Here is a 14,963-nt window from a genome sequence, read left to right as displayed (position 1 = left end):
TCTCTTATCAGGCATGTTGAATAAAACATGCAGGGATCCTGCATATTCAGATGCTATTTCCACTTTGCTGAAAGTATGCTTTGGCATAAAGTGCATCGTTGCTCAAAATCGAGCCTGCTGAAGCCTGGAAAAATGTTATGTTAACAAGAGCCTTGATTTTAAAATTTATTTATGGCCCAGTCCTGGGAGACACAATGGTTCTGCTGCCAGCTTAGCATTGTAATCAGTGGCTCTACAAATCAGTCCAGGAGCCAGGACATTATGCTGGCAAAGCCAGATGGGCGCATGCTTCTGTGTCAGAGCCTAGCACCTATGGGTACATCAGTGGGTAGCTGCAGAGCTTCCCCTATCCTTAAAGTACATTGGCTTCTGCAGACCACCAAACATTGGAGTCCAAGTGAAAATAATTTGTCTGAAGGAGTCCAACACACAATAGGCTCAGCAAGAGCTGGTGTAATACAGCAGGTAAGTTCACTACATGCCCTGTTTGAAGCTGGGACCCTACAGGGATGCTGAAAAGACCTGGCGTGAAACTAATGGCAGGAGTTGCAGAGATTCAGGATCCTGGTCAGCTCATAGTGTCAGAGACTGGACACAAAGTGCTCAGAACAGTCGCTAAGGATGTTGCTGCAGCAAAGACTTGGAGCCATGAAGTGCTTTGTGGGAGTTGCAGGAGTTCAGGACCATGGTCAGCTCAGGGTATTAGAAGTTAAGTGCAAGTTACCCAAAACAATTGCTAAAGTTGTTGCTCCAGCGAAAGCCTGGAACCACTGAAGGCTTTGATAACTCTGCAGCCAAAGTGCTGCCTTTTGTGCTGTCCCTAAAGGAGCTGAGGCCTGTTTCTCAGGTAGGGATTCTAGTGGGGCCAGGAAGACTCCTGCTGCCTGTTAAATTAGGGCTGCATCCAGTGCTAGCCCTACTCAGAGTTGACCCACTGAAGTTAAATGGAAATAAGTAACTTAGATTAATGGATTTCAGTGAGTCTCTCTGATTAGGACTTAGCTGAATACAACCACAGTCTTTTACAGTGCAATTCTAACTATGTCTTCTCAGAAGTAGGTCCTATTGAACTCATTGGGGCTTTTCTCGAGTAATGCAGTTAGATTCAGAGCCCTAGTGCCATTGTGTTGATGCTGGGACCCGCTAATCCTGCTTTCCCCCCACAACAACAACAAATCATCCCATCATATGCATGTGGGCTGATATTTTAAATACAGTTTGTCTTTTTTTCAAAATGGTGGCTCTGGTACACTAAAAAGACAACCTTCCTGTAAGGAAGATCTCACTCTTCTGCACTGAGTGATAACTCTGAGGGCACAGATCTGTGCCTTGCTCACACTCTGGAACTATTTTTTTCCAATGGAAGTGCATTTCTGGACATCTATGTTAGCATTCCTGCAGCTAGTTAAAAATTGGATTTTGAGGGAAGCATTCTGTACTGGCTGAGGGTTAAGTTGCTCAGGTGTTCCTTTTACTGCTCGAGTTTTATTGACATTTCTGCAGCTGTGTTTGTAATATAAATGGTCTGATTTGTTAGTTTGGGTTTTAAATTGTATTTCCACCCCCCTCTCTTTCTGAATTGTTTTATTAGTGACATCTCTTTGTTTTATTCATGTTGTACACTGCTTCAAGAGCTGCTCTGTTGGCAGAGGGTGCAGAATATAAATCTTGAAATAAATAAATGAGTAAACAACCCTGCCAATTTTAGAGATTGTGTTTGTGCAGGGACTTGGTTCAGCTGCAAACTCTTTGATTTTAATACCACTCATGGGTGTGACTTCAATAGGCATCCTTAGGCCTGGTATAGCCAATGTGGTGCCCTCTTAATGTTGTTGGATTTCAATCTCCCATCAGCCCCAGCCAATAAGGGAATGATGGGAGCTACAGTCCAAGAGCACCTGGAAGACACGAGGTCCAGGAAGGCCAGTGAATGTTTCATCTGTGGGGGAAGGAACTGTGCCGGATTTATGTATAGGTTAAGTAGGCTGAAGCCTAGGGCCTCTAAATCTAGGGGGCCTCAACAGCCCTCCTGCTCCCCAATGGGCAGTCTCTCCTCTCCCAAAATTGCAAACCCAATACTTCATGTGAGGGCAGGGCAACTCGAGCCTCTAAATCTTGGGGGCCTCGCCAGCCTGCCAGCTCCCCAGTGTCGCAGTCTCCCCTCTCCCAAAATTGTAAATCCAAGACTTCATGCAAGGGCAGGGCAACTCAGGCCCACAAACTATTAGATTCAGGGCTAGCCAGTGGGGCCCAATCTGAAGCAGTGGGGCGCAACTTGAATTTTCTTTTTTGTAGGGCCCCAGTTCACAGCCCACAGGGTCCAATTTGGTCCAATTGCCTTAAGGTCAGCTCTGATGAGCCCTGATGAGACTGTGCAGGGGTAGGACTGACAAGCGCTGCACCTTCTAGGTCCCTGGTGTCACTATTCAGAGTACAGACTAAAGGACTTGTTATGGAAATAAAGGGGGGCACTTATTGGAAATCAGTTTTGTCACCTCTTACCTCCCCCAAACCCCAAGACAATGAGTCCAGCCACTTTTTATCCACAGTCGCATAAGCACTACACTACAGCATAGCCATAAACCTGTATGTTCAACCGCTGAAATATACACCCAATATGCAGCAATGGAGATTTATATTACTGCTTTATGAATGAACACTGTTTTATGAGTGGACTTTGTATTTTGTGAATTACCTAAGAGCCACCAATAGGGAACTCTAGAATCTTACAGCTAACCAATTGGGTACTACCAAACAGTGACCCCTGTTGCGGAAAGCAGGTAACCAGCAGGCAACGCTTCAGCTGAGCCTTTGCACTGTTGGCTGAACACCCCCTGCTGTGCAGATAATGGAGGAAGCTCATAAATTGTATCCCAGCCAACTCTTTTACACTGGTGTAAACCCTGGTGCACCAGAAGCCCAGAATAGCAGCAAATAAAATCCGCTCATACATCAGTGACTGATAAGACTTGTCAACCAGTTCTTCCAAAGTCTTCCTAAATTATAAAACTCCAAAATACAGGCCAAAAGAGAACAGGTCTGGGAAGAGCGAGGCATACAATAGGCACCACCAGTGAAAAGGCCCTGCTCTGTGTAGCCCCTGCCCTGTCATTTGATAGGGTGCCCACTTGTCCTCCTTCTTGGCATGGAATGCTCTCTATTGGAGTCTCCAGGTCCAGTACAAAGACCATAAGAAGGGAAGAGCAGGGACCTTGAAGTTCCCAACAGCTGTTAATCAAGCAAGCAAGCAAGCAAGCACACACACACACAGGTCACCTTTGTCATAGTCAGGACGCCTATGTCCTGGCCAGGCCTGCACCCAATCTTGTTTTTGTACAATCTTGTTTGTCCTCAGTAACCAAAATTATATTATCAACATATACAAGCAGAAAAGTTGTTTTCCTTCATTTGCAAGGAATCGTACAAAACAAAGTGGTGCTAATAAAGAAATGTTCCAGGGTGGCAACAGAAAGCAAACTAAAAATGCTTTTGCAGTTCATCAAAACTATCTAGCAATATCAAGTTACAGGAAAACTGGTGCTATTAACAGTAATCCTTCTAGTTGGTTAATTGGTTCGGCAACCTCCATGCACATGACGTGTGATGCTAATTATTTCCCCCAAGAGTTAAATGATAACTAATCAGAAGCAGCTACAAGAGACCTATGAGATTCAGATAAGGGTAAGATGACTTGTCAATCCCAGCAGGTATTGCTGCGGCCTGCCCAGCATGGCAAGACTTTTGTATAGTACGCAGATCTGAAAGGGCCACAGAGGGTAAACCACCCAAAAGGTATGTTATTCCCGGCCCTGGGAAAGGATGTAGAGCAGTTGTAGAGCAAATGCTTTCACTCAGAAGGGACCAAATTGAATTTGAAGCATCTCCATTTAGAAGGATGTAGAGCAGTTGTAGAGCAAATGCTTTCACTCTGAAGGGACCAATTTGAAGCATTCTCCATTCAGAAAGCCTGTGATGAGAAAGGTCTTTGCAGGAGATCTTGGAGAGCTGCTGCCAGTCAGAATAGACAATATGGGGCTGGATCAGGGGGAGCCAACACTTTGTCCCATGGACCTGTGGACAAAGTGCTTGCCAGGTGAGAATCGTCTTGTACCCTGTTAGTACAATAAATTCTCATCATACCAACTATCACGTTTCTGGCTCTCCATCATCTGCACTATCAGAAGCAGTATGTTTCTGAATATCAGCTACTGGAAACCACGAGAGGGGAGAGTCCTGCTGTGCTCAGGCCCTGCATGCAGACTTCCCACAGGCATCCCTTTGGCCTCTGTAATAATGGGATGCTGGACTAGATGGGCTCTTGGTCTGATTCAGCAAGCTTCTCTTCTGTTCTTCCTGAAACGTAGAGCTAAGAAGCACAACAAACAGACATTGTCAGAAATGTACACAGGTATTCTGTTTGCCGTTGTCACTGAGCTGCTGGTGCCATTGAGTAATATACCTGATTTTTACTTATTTACTTTTACATCATCAAATGGGTTGTTACACCATTATTTCCTGCTACAAGATCCTGGACATGAACCGGGGCGGGGGGAGGATTGGTGTGTGTGTAATGTCACAGGAGAGTATATAGATCCTTTACCTTCTTTGAATGTTTTAATTATATATGATACATCTTTATTCATAGGCACATTTTAATTTTACTTTTGAAGGGGCGCTAATTAACAGAAAATCCAGCTTGACATGATTAGAGTATTTTTCCCCCACCTAATTTCAAGTCTGCAATTACATTTTAATTTGTTTGGACCCAGATATATCTTTTTTTGTGCTGCTTTCACTAACTTCATTTTCTAGATTTGGAGGGTTTTTTCCCCTCTCTGCCTACTCCTACCTATTGATACAGACAATTCCATTAATGAGAGGAAGCATGGTTAGTGTTCTGCTCTGCTGTTGCTGCTCGTTACCTAGGGAAATTCCAACAGACTCTCAGTGTAATCCTAACCACATTTACTCAGAAGTAGGCCCTACTGAATTTAATGGCGCTTACTCCCAGGTAAGTGGGTTTGGGACTGCAGCCCACAGGAGTAATCAAAGGCAGAAAAGTAGTCAGAAATGAAAAGCGTGGTAAAATGGCAGGCGGCTAAATCAAACTGTTATTTACCCAGATGTAAGCCATATTGGAAAGGACATGGGTGGCACTGTGGGCCTAGGACACAGAGCCTAGGACTTGCCGATCAGAAGGTCGGCGGTTTGAAACCCCACGACGGGGTGAGCTCCCGTTGCTCGGTCCCTTCTCTTGCCAACCTGGCAGTTCAAAAGCACGTCAAAGTGCAAGTAGATGAATAGGTACCACTCCGGCGGGAAGGTAAACGCCATTTCCGTGCACTGCTCTGGTTCACCAGAAGCAGCTTAGTCATGCTGGCCACATGACCCAGAAGCTGTACGCAGGCTCCCTCGGCCAATAAAGCGAGATAAGCACTGCAACCCCAGAGTCGGTCACGACTGGACCTAATGGTCAGGGGTCCCTTTACCTTTACCTTAAGCCATATTCAGTTCCATGGGGCTTACTCTTTAGTGACTATGCTTCAGAATACAGCCTTTGTGGGTACAGGTGACTCTATCCATTTCACTTTCTTTCAGTGCCTCATTTTTCTAATCTTAAACTGAGTTTTCCACATTTTCACACCAGTTTGCAACTTATTTACTTTTTTTAAAAAAGGTCCTAATGAAGATTCATCACAAAGTTAGTGTGAATTTATCTTAATATGCACATTTTTCTATCCAGTTGTGTTTGGTATATATATTTTCTGTAAAAGCAATTTCCCCTAATATAATGCATTTTTGTGGATTATTTTCATTAATATGTGTATTTTAATGCATATTTTACCTCAGTATATGTGTTTTTGTACACAATATTTGGCTGGAGCACTGCACTGCAAAATTCAGAGAAGTGTGAATTGTGAAAGATGGCTGTGGTTTGGTTCATATATTGCTAGAGAAAGTGGAAATTGGGCATGTTTAAATGTGAAATGATATACACTGGTACCTTGGGTTACATACGCTTCAGGTTACAGACTCCACTAACCCAGAAATAGTACCTCAGGTACTAAACAAAAATCGTGTTCTGGTGGCGCGGCGGCAGCAGGAGGCCCCATTAGCTAAAGTGGTGCTTCAGGTTAAGTACAGTTTCAGGTTAAGAAGAGACCTCTGGAACGAATTAAGTACTTAACCCAAGGTACCACTGTATAAAAAATAATAAAATGTGAGACATTAAAAACTTCCCTGCAAAGGGTTGCTTTCAGATGTTTTCTAAAAATTGTTAATTCTTTATCTACCTGACAGGAGGGCGCCACTGGCAAGAAGGCCCTCAGCCTGGTTCCCTGTAACTTTACTTCTCACAGTGAGGGAACCTCCAGAAGACCCTTGGAAATGGACCTCATTGTCTGGGCTGAATGATGGAGACTCAGATCCAGACCAGAGTCCCCCAGGTCCAGACACGAGTCAGAGACTTAGTCTTCAATATTGGTCCGGTGATGGAGTAGGCAACATTTATTGTATCTACAATATATTTTTGGATCCATTTTTTAAAAACGACCAATATAAGTTTGGAATGAACACCAAAACGTGAACGTAAAGAGCACTTTTCTTTTACTGTAACCTATGTCTCTCTCCCCCACCCCTGCTTTTCTTTTTATCCTTCATTTGTGCATTATAGAACTATTTCTTTTTTTGTCACCCTTTTGCCTGCCTCAGGAAAGGCAACCAATTCATTTTAATAAGAAAACATAAAATAAAAAAATGTGCTCTTATCTACCACTGAGCTGTGCTCCATTGCAGTCTACTTCTACTTTTCCAACACCCAGGAGAAGATGGCAGTTTCAAGCTTATTAGGCTTTTCACATTTCCCCTGAAGAGATGAACTCAGTGGGTTTCAAAACATACTAGGCCTGCTGATGGGGAAACTAAGATAAGTTAACCTATCGAAATTCACAGTAGAAAGCTTCCTGTTATGCTTCTTCCAATGGCAGGTTTCCTACACACCTCATCCCACACACAGGGAAGAGGGAATGGGAAACTTGCCTTCCATGAACTTCCCTAAGGCTAGCATCTGACCTGAACTGTAGGCTCATGGGATTGGCTGGATCCAGGGATACCAAAGGAGGATGTCAAAAAGATGGCTTGTCTGCAACCAAGCAAGCATGCATACATTATTTGTACACAAAGCACTGTGACCAGGACTTCCCATCACTTCACCAGACCAGATGAGGGCATAGGTGGCAACGACCCAAATCTTACAGATAGTTCCTCTGGGAGCCCAGCACCCCAAGCCCACTCAGATAAGGATACTACTACCAATTAATTGTGGGGTTATCTTGACTACCAAGATGGCGTTTGCAGAGCTTCTGGAACAGTTAACCCTTGGTTCAACACTCCATCCTATGGGCACTAAGAAGGCATCTAGGTGGTGGGAGACTGTAGCCACATCCCCACCATACATTTCAAGGGCTGTTGTTGTTTAGTCATTTAGTCGTGTCCAACTCTTCGTGACCTCATGAATCAGAGCACACCAGGCACTCCTATCTTCCACTGCCTCCCGCAGTTTGGTTAAACTCATGCTGGTAGCTTTGAGAACACTGTCCAATCATCGCGTCCTCTGTCGTCCCCTTCTCCTTGTGCCCTCAATCTTTCCCAACATCAAGGTCTTTTCCAGGGAGTCTTCTCTTCTCATGAGGTGGCCAAAGTATTGGAGCCTCAGCTTCAGGATCTGTCCTTCCAATGAGCACTCAGGGCTGATTTCCTTAAGAATGGGTCAGTTTGATCTTCTTGCAGTCTATGGAACTCTCAAAAGTCTCCTCCAACACCATAATTCAAAAGCATCAAGTCTTTGGCGATCAGCCTTCTTTATGGTCCAGCTCTCACTTCCATACACCACTACTGGGAAAACCATAGCTTTAACTATACGGACCTTTGTTGGCAAGGTGATGTCTCTGCTTTTTCAAGGGCTAAGATAACACTTTAAACAGTCACAGCTCCCCATGAAGAATTCTGAGAAGTGTAGTTTGCTAAGACAGTTGTTCCTCCACTCATTTTTGCTTCTTGCCCCACCCACTGCTGGCATGAGGCCCTCAGGAGATTGGCCAGAAGGAGATGGCACCCTCGGTTTGAAAAAAGGTTCCCTGTACTCTTTCATTGGCCATCATTACCTTTCTTTCTGGTGGGGCAAGATTTGGTAGGAAGGATCTGACAGGCAAACCACACCCACAAATCTTCAGTCCCCAGATGTTTACTGTAGCTGGAAGTGGTCTCATGATGGAGAAAACTGTTTCTAAGCTGTTGAGCTAACATCAACAGGATGCCAGGATGTCATTAATGAAGCACCCATTTCTACCCTAACCAGGAAGGCTATGCACCTATTCAAACTCTGCCCCCTTTTTTCTTTTTGGATAGGAAATTAGCCTGGCATGTTTCCCTCTCTCTGATGCAAGATTTTTGCCATGGATATCACATTTGCTCTGGCTGCCTTGCTACAACTCCATCATTAGAAGCCCTTCACTTAGAATTCCAGGCAGGAAATAGCACACCTCACCCTTGGAGAGACTCATAAATAGCTAAGTACCTTCTATCAACAGGGGATAAAAGGGGGGAAAATAGCCAATAAAAATACATAATGAACAACCACAGAACAAACAGAGCCGGCAGAACTCAAATACTGCCAAGTTATTGCCTGGACTATTACATGGATTTTACAGTAATATCATTTGATTTTCAAGCTTCATGGCAATTATTGCAAAAGGGTCTTACACTCTCTTTCGGAGTAGATCATGGCTTCAAAATAAACTATGTTATGAAATCTAGGATAGGAAGTAGCAGCAGCAACCATAAAAATGGCTTGTGGTTATAAGCCATCGCTTGGTTCGGCGGTGTATATCTGTCCCCTTTGTCAAAAAACCATGTGATGCACCTGATGCACCTACAATCCTGTGTCCAAGGTAATGGGGTCACGTCCCACTGAACACACCAGGACTTAATTCTGAGTAAACATGCACAGTGCTAAGAACATAAGAAGGGGCCCTGCTGGATCAAACCAAGGCCCCATCTGCTCCAACACTGTTCTCAAAGTAGTTAACCAGCTGCCTCTGGGAAGCGCACAAGCAGGACCCGAGCACAACAGCAAGAAGTGGTATTCCAAGGGGTACTGCCTCAGAGAGTGGAAGGAGAACCTAGCCACCAGGGCTAGTTGCCACTGATATTCTATCTTCCTTTAATTTCTCTAACAGTCTTTTTAAGCCAACCAAGTTGGTGGCCAGCACTAGCAGTGAATTCCATACTTTAGCTGTGTCTGTCTTGAATTTTCCAGCATTCAGCTTCATGGGATGGCCCAGAGTTCTAGCATTACAAAACCAGGAGAAAAAACTCTCCCTATGCACTTTCTCCATTATAATTTTGCACACTTCTGTCATGTCCCACCCCCCACCCCCCACTGACTTTGACTCTAAACTAAATAGCTCCAGTTGTTTTAGAATTTTCCATATAGGTGGGTTCTTCCAATCTCTTAATTCTAGGCGACATGGCCCATGCCAGCACACTGAGATGTGGCTTTAAGGAGTGCACGGTCATGTGCTAGAAAGCAGGGTTTGCTCCTCTTCTGTTGGATGCACATCATCCTTTGCCCCAGTTTGGTTGAAATTGATTTTGGCTTGCTCTCCTAACATCTGAAACCACACTGCTGTTTCTCCAATGCTTTCAGGACATAATTAGATAAATTCATAGATTAAGCTGCTCCTGGCAGGACTTTGCTCTTCTGTGAATAGGAAACCAATTCCGCGGCACATTGAAATACAACTCTAGTTGCAATACCAAGCTGGCAGGGGGGCTTTGCTGCCAATTGTTGTGTGCCATATGGACCCACTTAAGCCTTTTCCTCTTTTGGCAGTGGAAGAGGAGGCAGGCTTTGTGGCAGGCTATGAGGTCAGGTTGGAAACCAAGCTGTCCAGGTGCAAAAACTTCAAAATGGGGACATCTGGATCCAGAGCTGGATTTGTGTCAGGGTCTGGATTTGGACAAGGGAGCTGGCTCTTAACAACAAAGCTGCCATTTTTTCTCCTAAAGAACAAGCACAAGAGCTTTGCGATATCAGTTCTAATTTGTACCATTGTCATGTATATGGATAAACTCTGTACTCTTTTCGGCGCCTGCTAAAAACCTTTTTTTTCAGGCTAGCAGAGTCCAGACATGTAGAATGCTGGCATGTGTTTTGATCTGGTTTTAGCTTATTGGTTTCAATTATTTTTAAAAAAATGTTTTAAAAAGTTTCTTTAATAGCTTATTTCAATATTACTGCTTTTTAAATCACAAATTTAACAAAATAAGGTGTGTGCTTATTGACCATGCTAGTTAGGGCTGATGGGGATTGTAGTCAAACAACGTCTGGAGGGAACCATATTGGCCATTCCTTAAGTGCTTGTTTATTTGTTTTTACATTTCTATCCCTTCTTTCTTCCATTATGAACCCAAAGGTGGAATACATGTGATTCCGAGCCACCTGCCACTTGAGTAGGTCACCTCCTAGTGGTAAGGCCAGCCCAGTTCACCAAAAAGCAGTTCTTGGAAATTCAAGTGGTACCCTACTCATGTTAGTACAGTTTTCATGATTTCCATGGACATATGGTAGTAAGTAATTGAGCTCTTTGATATTAGAAGTCGTAGAAGCTCAACTGCATGGACATGAGATGAGATTTCACTTTTTCATGCCATACATCAGATATAATGCTAATGTTTTCAATGTATCTTTTGAGGACATCAGATACATTCATATTTATGGAGTGTACATGGAGGAATACTGTTCAAATTAATAAATTATAAGCCTAACATTTTCTCCTCAAATAAATCACCAGACATCTCATTATAAACTGGATTGCTTCAGTTGTATGGAACTTTAATGCAGCAGTAAATTACAACCAAGCATGGAACTGATCAAAATAAGATTCTGTGTCCCCCACCACCACCACCACCTCCATGTTCTATTTTCGTTTTTATTGTTAGAACTGTTAAAATGGTTAGAAGTGCTTTATGAACTTCCAGATCAATTAATGTTTAAGTCTGAAGTGTCTATACAGCTCCAAGCCAAAGCTACTTTCAGTGAGAAACTATAATATCTCAATCGCTGAGAGCCTCTCCCCACACCCACCATCGCCATGACTACCTTCCCCTCCTATCACGTCATGCCCCCTATTGTTGTCATGGTAGCTGCCCACCCTCCCTGAGCCACAGAGACTATTACCTAGCAATGGACATCTCCAGACTGTGTCGGTGTCATTCATGTTAAGTCATATGTCCAACCTCTTTTCTGCATTGATCTGCATTTTCTAATAGAAAAAAAAATCACATTTAAATATGTATGTAAATATCTGCTTTTGAATATATTTTCTCACAACACATGCATTTCTAAATATATGCTCAGGTCACATCCACACCACACATTTAAAGTTATACCATACTACTTTTAAAAACTATGGCTCCCCCAAAAAAACCTTGGGAAGCATTGTTTGGGTTAAGGGTGCTGAGTGTTGCTAGAAGACCCCTGTTCCTCTCAAAGAGCTACAGTTACCATGATCAGTCCCTCTTCCCAGGGAACTCTGGAAAGTTTGGCTCTGGGAGGGAAATAGGGGTCTCCTAACAACTCTCAGCACCCTTAACAAACTACAGTTCCCAGGATTCTTTGGAGGAAACTACAGAGGTATCTCTGGTTGCGAATGGGATCCATTCTGGAGGCCTGTTCACAATATGAAAAGAGCGCAACCCGCAGTGGCGTGTCTGCGCATGCACGGGTTGCAATTTGCCGCTTCTGCGCATGCGCGTGACATCATTTTGCACTTCTGTGCATGCGTGAGTGGCGAAACCCGGAAGTAACCCTTTCTGGTACTTCCGGGCTGCCACGGGACGTAACCTGAAAGAACGTAACATGAAGCAAGCGTAACATGCGGTACGACTGTATGACTGTTTAAAGTGGTATCATGATGCTTTTAATGTATGGTGAAGATGTGGCTTTAAAGTAGGCATTAATAAATGTATTTTGTCCTATAATATGTATTTTTTAATGAAATTTTGATACTTTTTTTTAAAAAAAGAAGATAACTGTGTACAAAATTGTAGCTGTGCAAAAGTCAGTAGATTACTATATTCCAGCCTGCACATTCTTCCGGGAGAGAGGGATCAGAATTCACAGAGAATGAATTCCAGTATTGTCATTCTGTTCTCTTATGGCTCCTTCCCTGTCCCCCACCCCACCCCCCTCGAATCGCTAATCTATACTCAGTACATGCCTATGAGATTTACATATGATTTTAGCAAATCTCCCAGCCCGTTCTGCTATTGAATAGCTCAGTATGTGATTTAGTGAACTGGTGCGAGGTGGGGTGGGGTTATGTGTCGAAAGGCATATTTAAGTAGATAAGCCCATACACCGCATTTTGCACCCTGCAACAGATCAGTTAACACTGCATTGTCTAATTCCCCCCCCCCCTTGGTCCTGAAGTTGGTTTGTTGAAACTGCTGCTTTAAAAATAAAACACACAATCCCAACCAATGTCTCTTAAAGGGAGAAATGGTAGGTAAAGCAACACCAAAGTTAGAAGGCTCCATAGCTCAGTGATGGAGAACATGTCTTGTATGCAAAAGGTTCCAGGTGCTATCTTTGGCATTGCCAGCCCCCCCCTTTTTGTTTAAGGATCAGGGAACAGGTGATGATGGAAAAGCATCTGTCTATGACATAGGAATAGCTTTCTGGGCCCATCTAATCCAACATCTTGTCCTTTCAGTGGCCGACCTAACATTGGAAGGCTGCAGATGTGGGCAGTACTGGTCTGGCACATGTTCCTGTGTGTTAATTGCAACAGTAGAGGCAATTGGGGGGAGGGGGTAGACTTCACTGAGGGTAAACATGCTGTCCATAGAAATGACATGATGTTACTGCATTGGCAAATTAACATTGGCTCCCAGTATGTTCCCGGGCACAATTCAAAGTGTTGGTGCTGACCTTTAAAGCCCTAAATGGCCTCAGCTCCAGTACATCCCCATCGTTCAGCCTGGACACTGAGGTCCAGCGCAGAGGGCCTTCTGGTGGTTCCCTCACTGTGAGAAGCAAAGTTACAGGGAACCAGGCAGAGGGACTTCTCGGTAGTGGCACCCGCCCTGTGAAATGCCCTCCCATCAGATGTCAAAGCGATAAATAACTACCTGACATTCAGAAGACATCTTAAGGCAGCCCTGTCCAGGGAAGTTTTTAATGTGTGATATTTTAGTGTATTTTTGGTTTCTATGGAAGCCGCCCAGAGTGGCTGGGGAAACCCAGCCAGATGGGTGGGGTATGTATGTATGTATGTATGTATGTATGTATAAATAATGTCACAATGCAAACAGTTACACAAGCTGGCCAGTGGGTTTCAGTACACACCTCTGCTGCTCATCCCAAATCAGGGACATGTCAAGCAGGATTCGAGGTGTGTGTCACAAATTGGACATAAGCGGGAATGGCAGGGCAGTTGTGGCCTTAGCAACACCACCTTCAGGCAACTGTTGAGACTCTACTGCGGGCCCTGCTATTGACTCCTGTCCTGGGTGTCGCTCCAATCAGCACCAGGGAGAGCACTGAGGGAGAATTAACGGATGGGTCAGCTTCAGGCAACTGGGTCTGAGTGTTACCACCACCAGGTAACCCTGTTAATGTTCATTCACATGGTAGGATACCAGGAGGCACTTTGCTGAGGGGCTCCTACAATCTGGTCCTGGTCTTCTGCAAGGGAAACTACTGTAAGGTCCCATGTAGATGACTACTCTTCGGGGTCAGCTGGTGGTGGTGCCTGCAACCCCCTTTTGAGCCTTTGCAACAAGTCTTTGCTATCCCACATTTGACGTCAGGTATAGGGCAGGTGGCCTAAACAGCTTCATTATCTTATTGTTTATTTACATAATTTCTCTACCACTTTATTTTAAAAGTATTATTATTATTAATGATCTCAAAGCCATTTATAAGCTAAATGAAAGCATGAAATAAAGCAAAAAAATAATAATAATTAAAGTTACAGATGAAGGTCAAATGATAAAGCACATATGCACAGCAGTGTAACTGGCAAGAAAACGTAATACCTTAAACATAAAAGCACCTTAAACATAAAAGTCAAATACAAAAATAAATTCCAGAAAACAGGCAGCAAAAATAATGCAGGCAGGGAGTTACAAAGTGTAGGTGCTGCCACCCTAAAAGATTGAGTATTATCTGGCACCTGTAGCAATGCCAGTTCCACAGATCAAAGATCATATATGGATTAAAGAGATCCATATATACCATAGATAATATTCAAGTGTGTGGCCTGATTAATCAGGATTGGTTTATGATCAATTAACATGACTAATTAATTGGTGGTGAAAGGTTGCAGCCATAGCCCAAAGCCCAATTTGCTTCTGTATTCTAAGATGTTTATTCACTGAGAACTCTTGAAAGAGTGGCCATTCATGGCATCAAGGCTGCATAACATTAGGAGATTATTAAAAGGCAGAAAGAAAGATGTGCATGAGTAGTTTGGTTCAGTTCTTTCTTCCATTATTATTCTCCGCATGCGTTTCTTCTGCTAAAATGTATGCATGGAACATTCTGGACAATTAAGCAACACATAATGGAATTTTGCTTCCCTCTTAGCTCAACGATTCCCTTTGTTATCCCCAAACAGTGACTCTCCTTTGTTTTTAAATAAGTAAACCGGAGACGGTATAAATGAGGGGAATTCTGTGTGTTTACCCAAGGTAAGTGTGTAAGCAGTAATAACGAAGGGAGACGGACATTGTTTTGGATTAAATTAAAGCCATTTGCCTCATGCGTGCTCATTTCCGTTTTTATGGCTCAATTCCCTGATGATGCCATCTGATCATTTCACTGACATCCCCCTCCGTGCCTTTGCCTTAACAATCTTGCCTGGTAGGCCATTCCACACGTTTGCGATTCTCGGCGT

This window comes from Podarcis gaigeae, assembly GCF_964106915.1.
Source record: "Podarcis gaigeae genome assembly, chromosome: 8".
In the NCBI taxonomy this organism is placed as follows: Eukaryota; Metazoa; Chordata; class Lepidosauria; order Squamata; family Lacertidae; genus Podarcis; species Podarcis gaigeae.
This window is presented reverse-complemented; position numbering follows the sequence as displayed.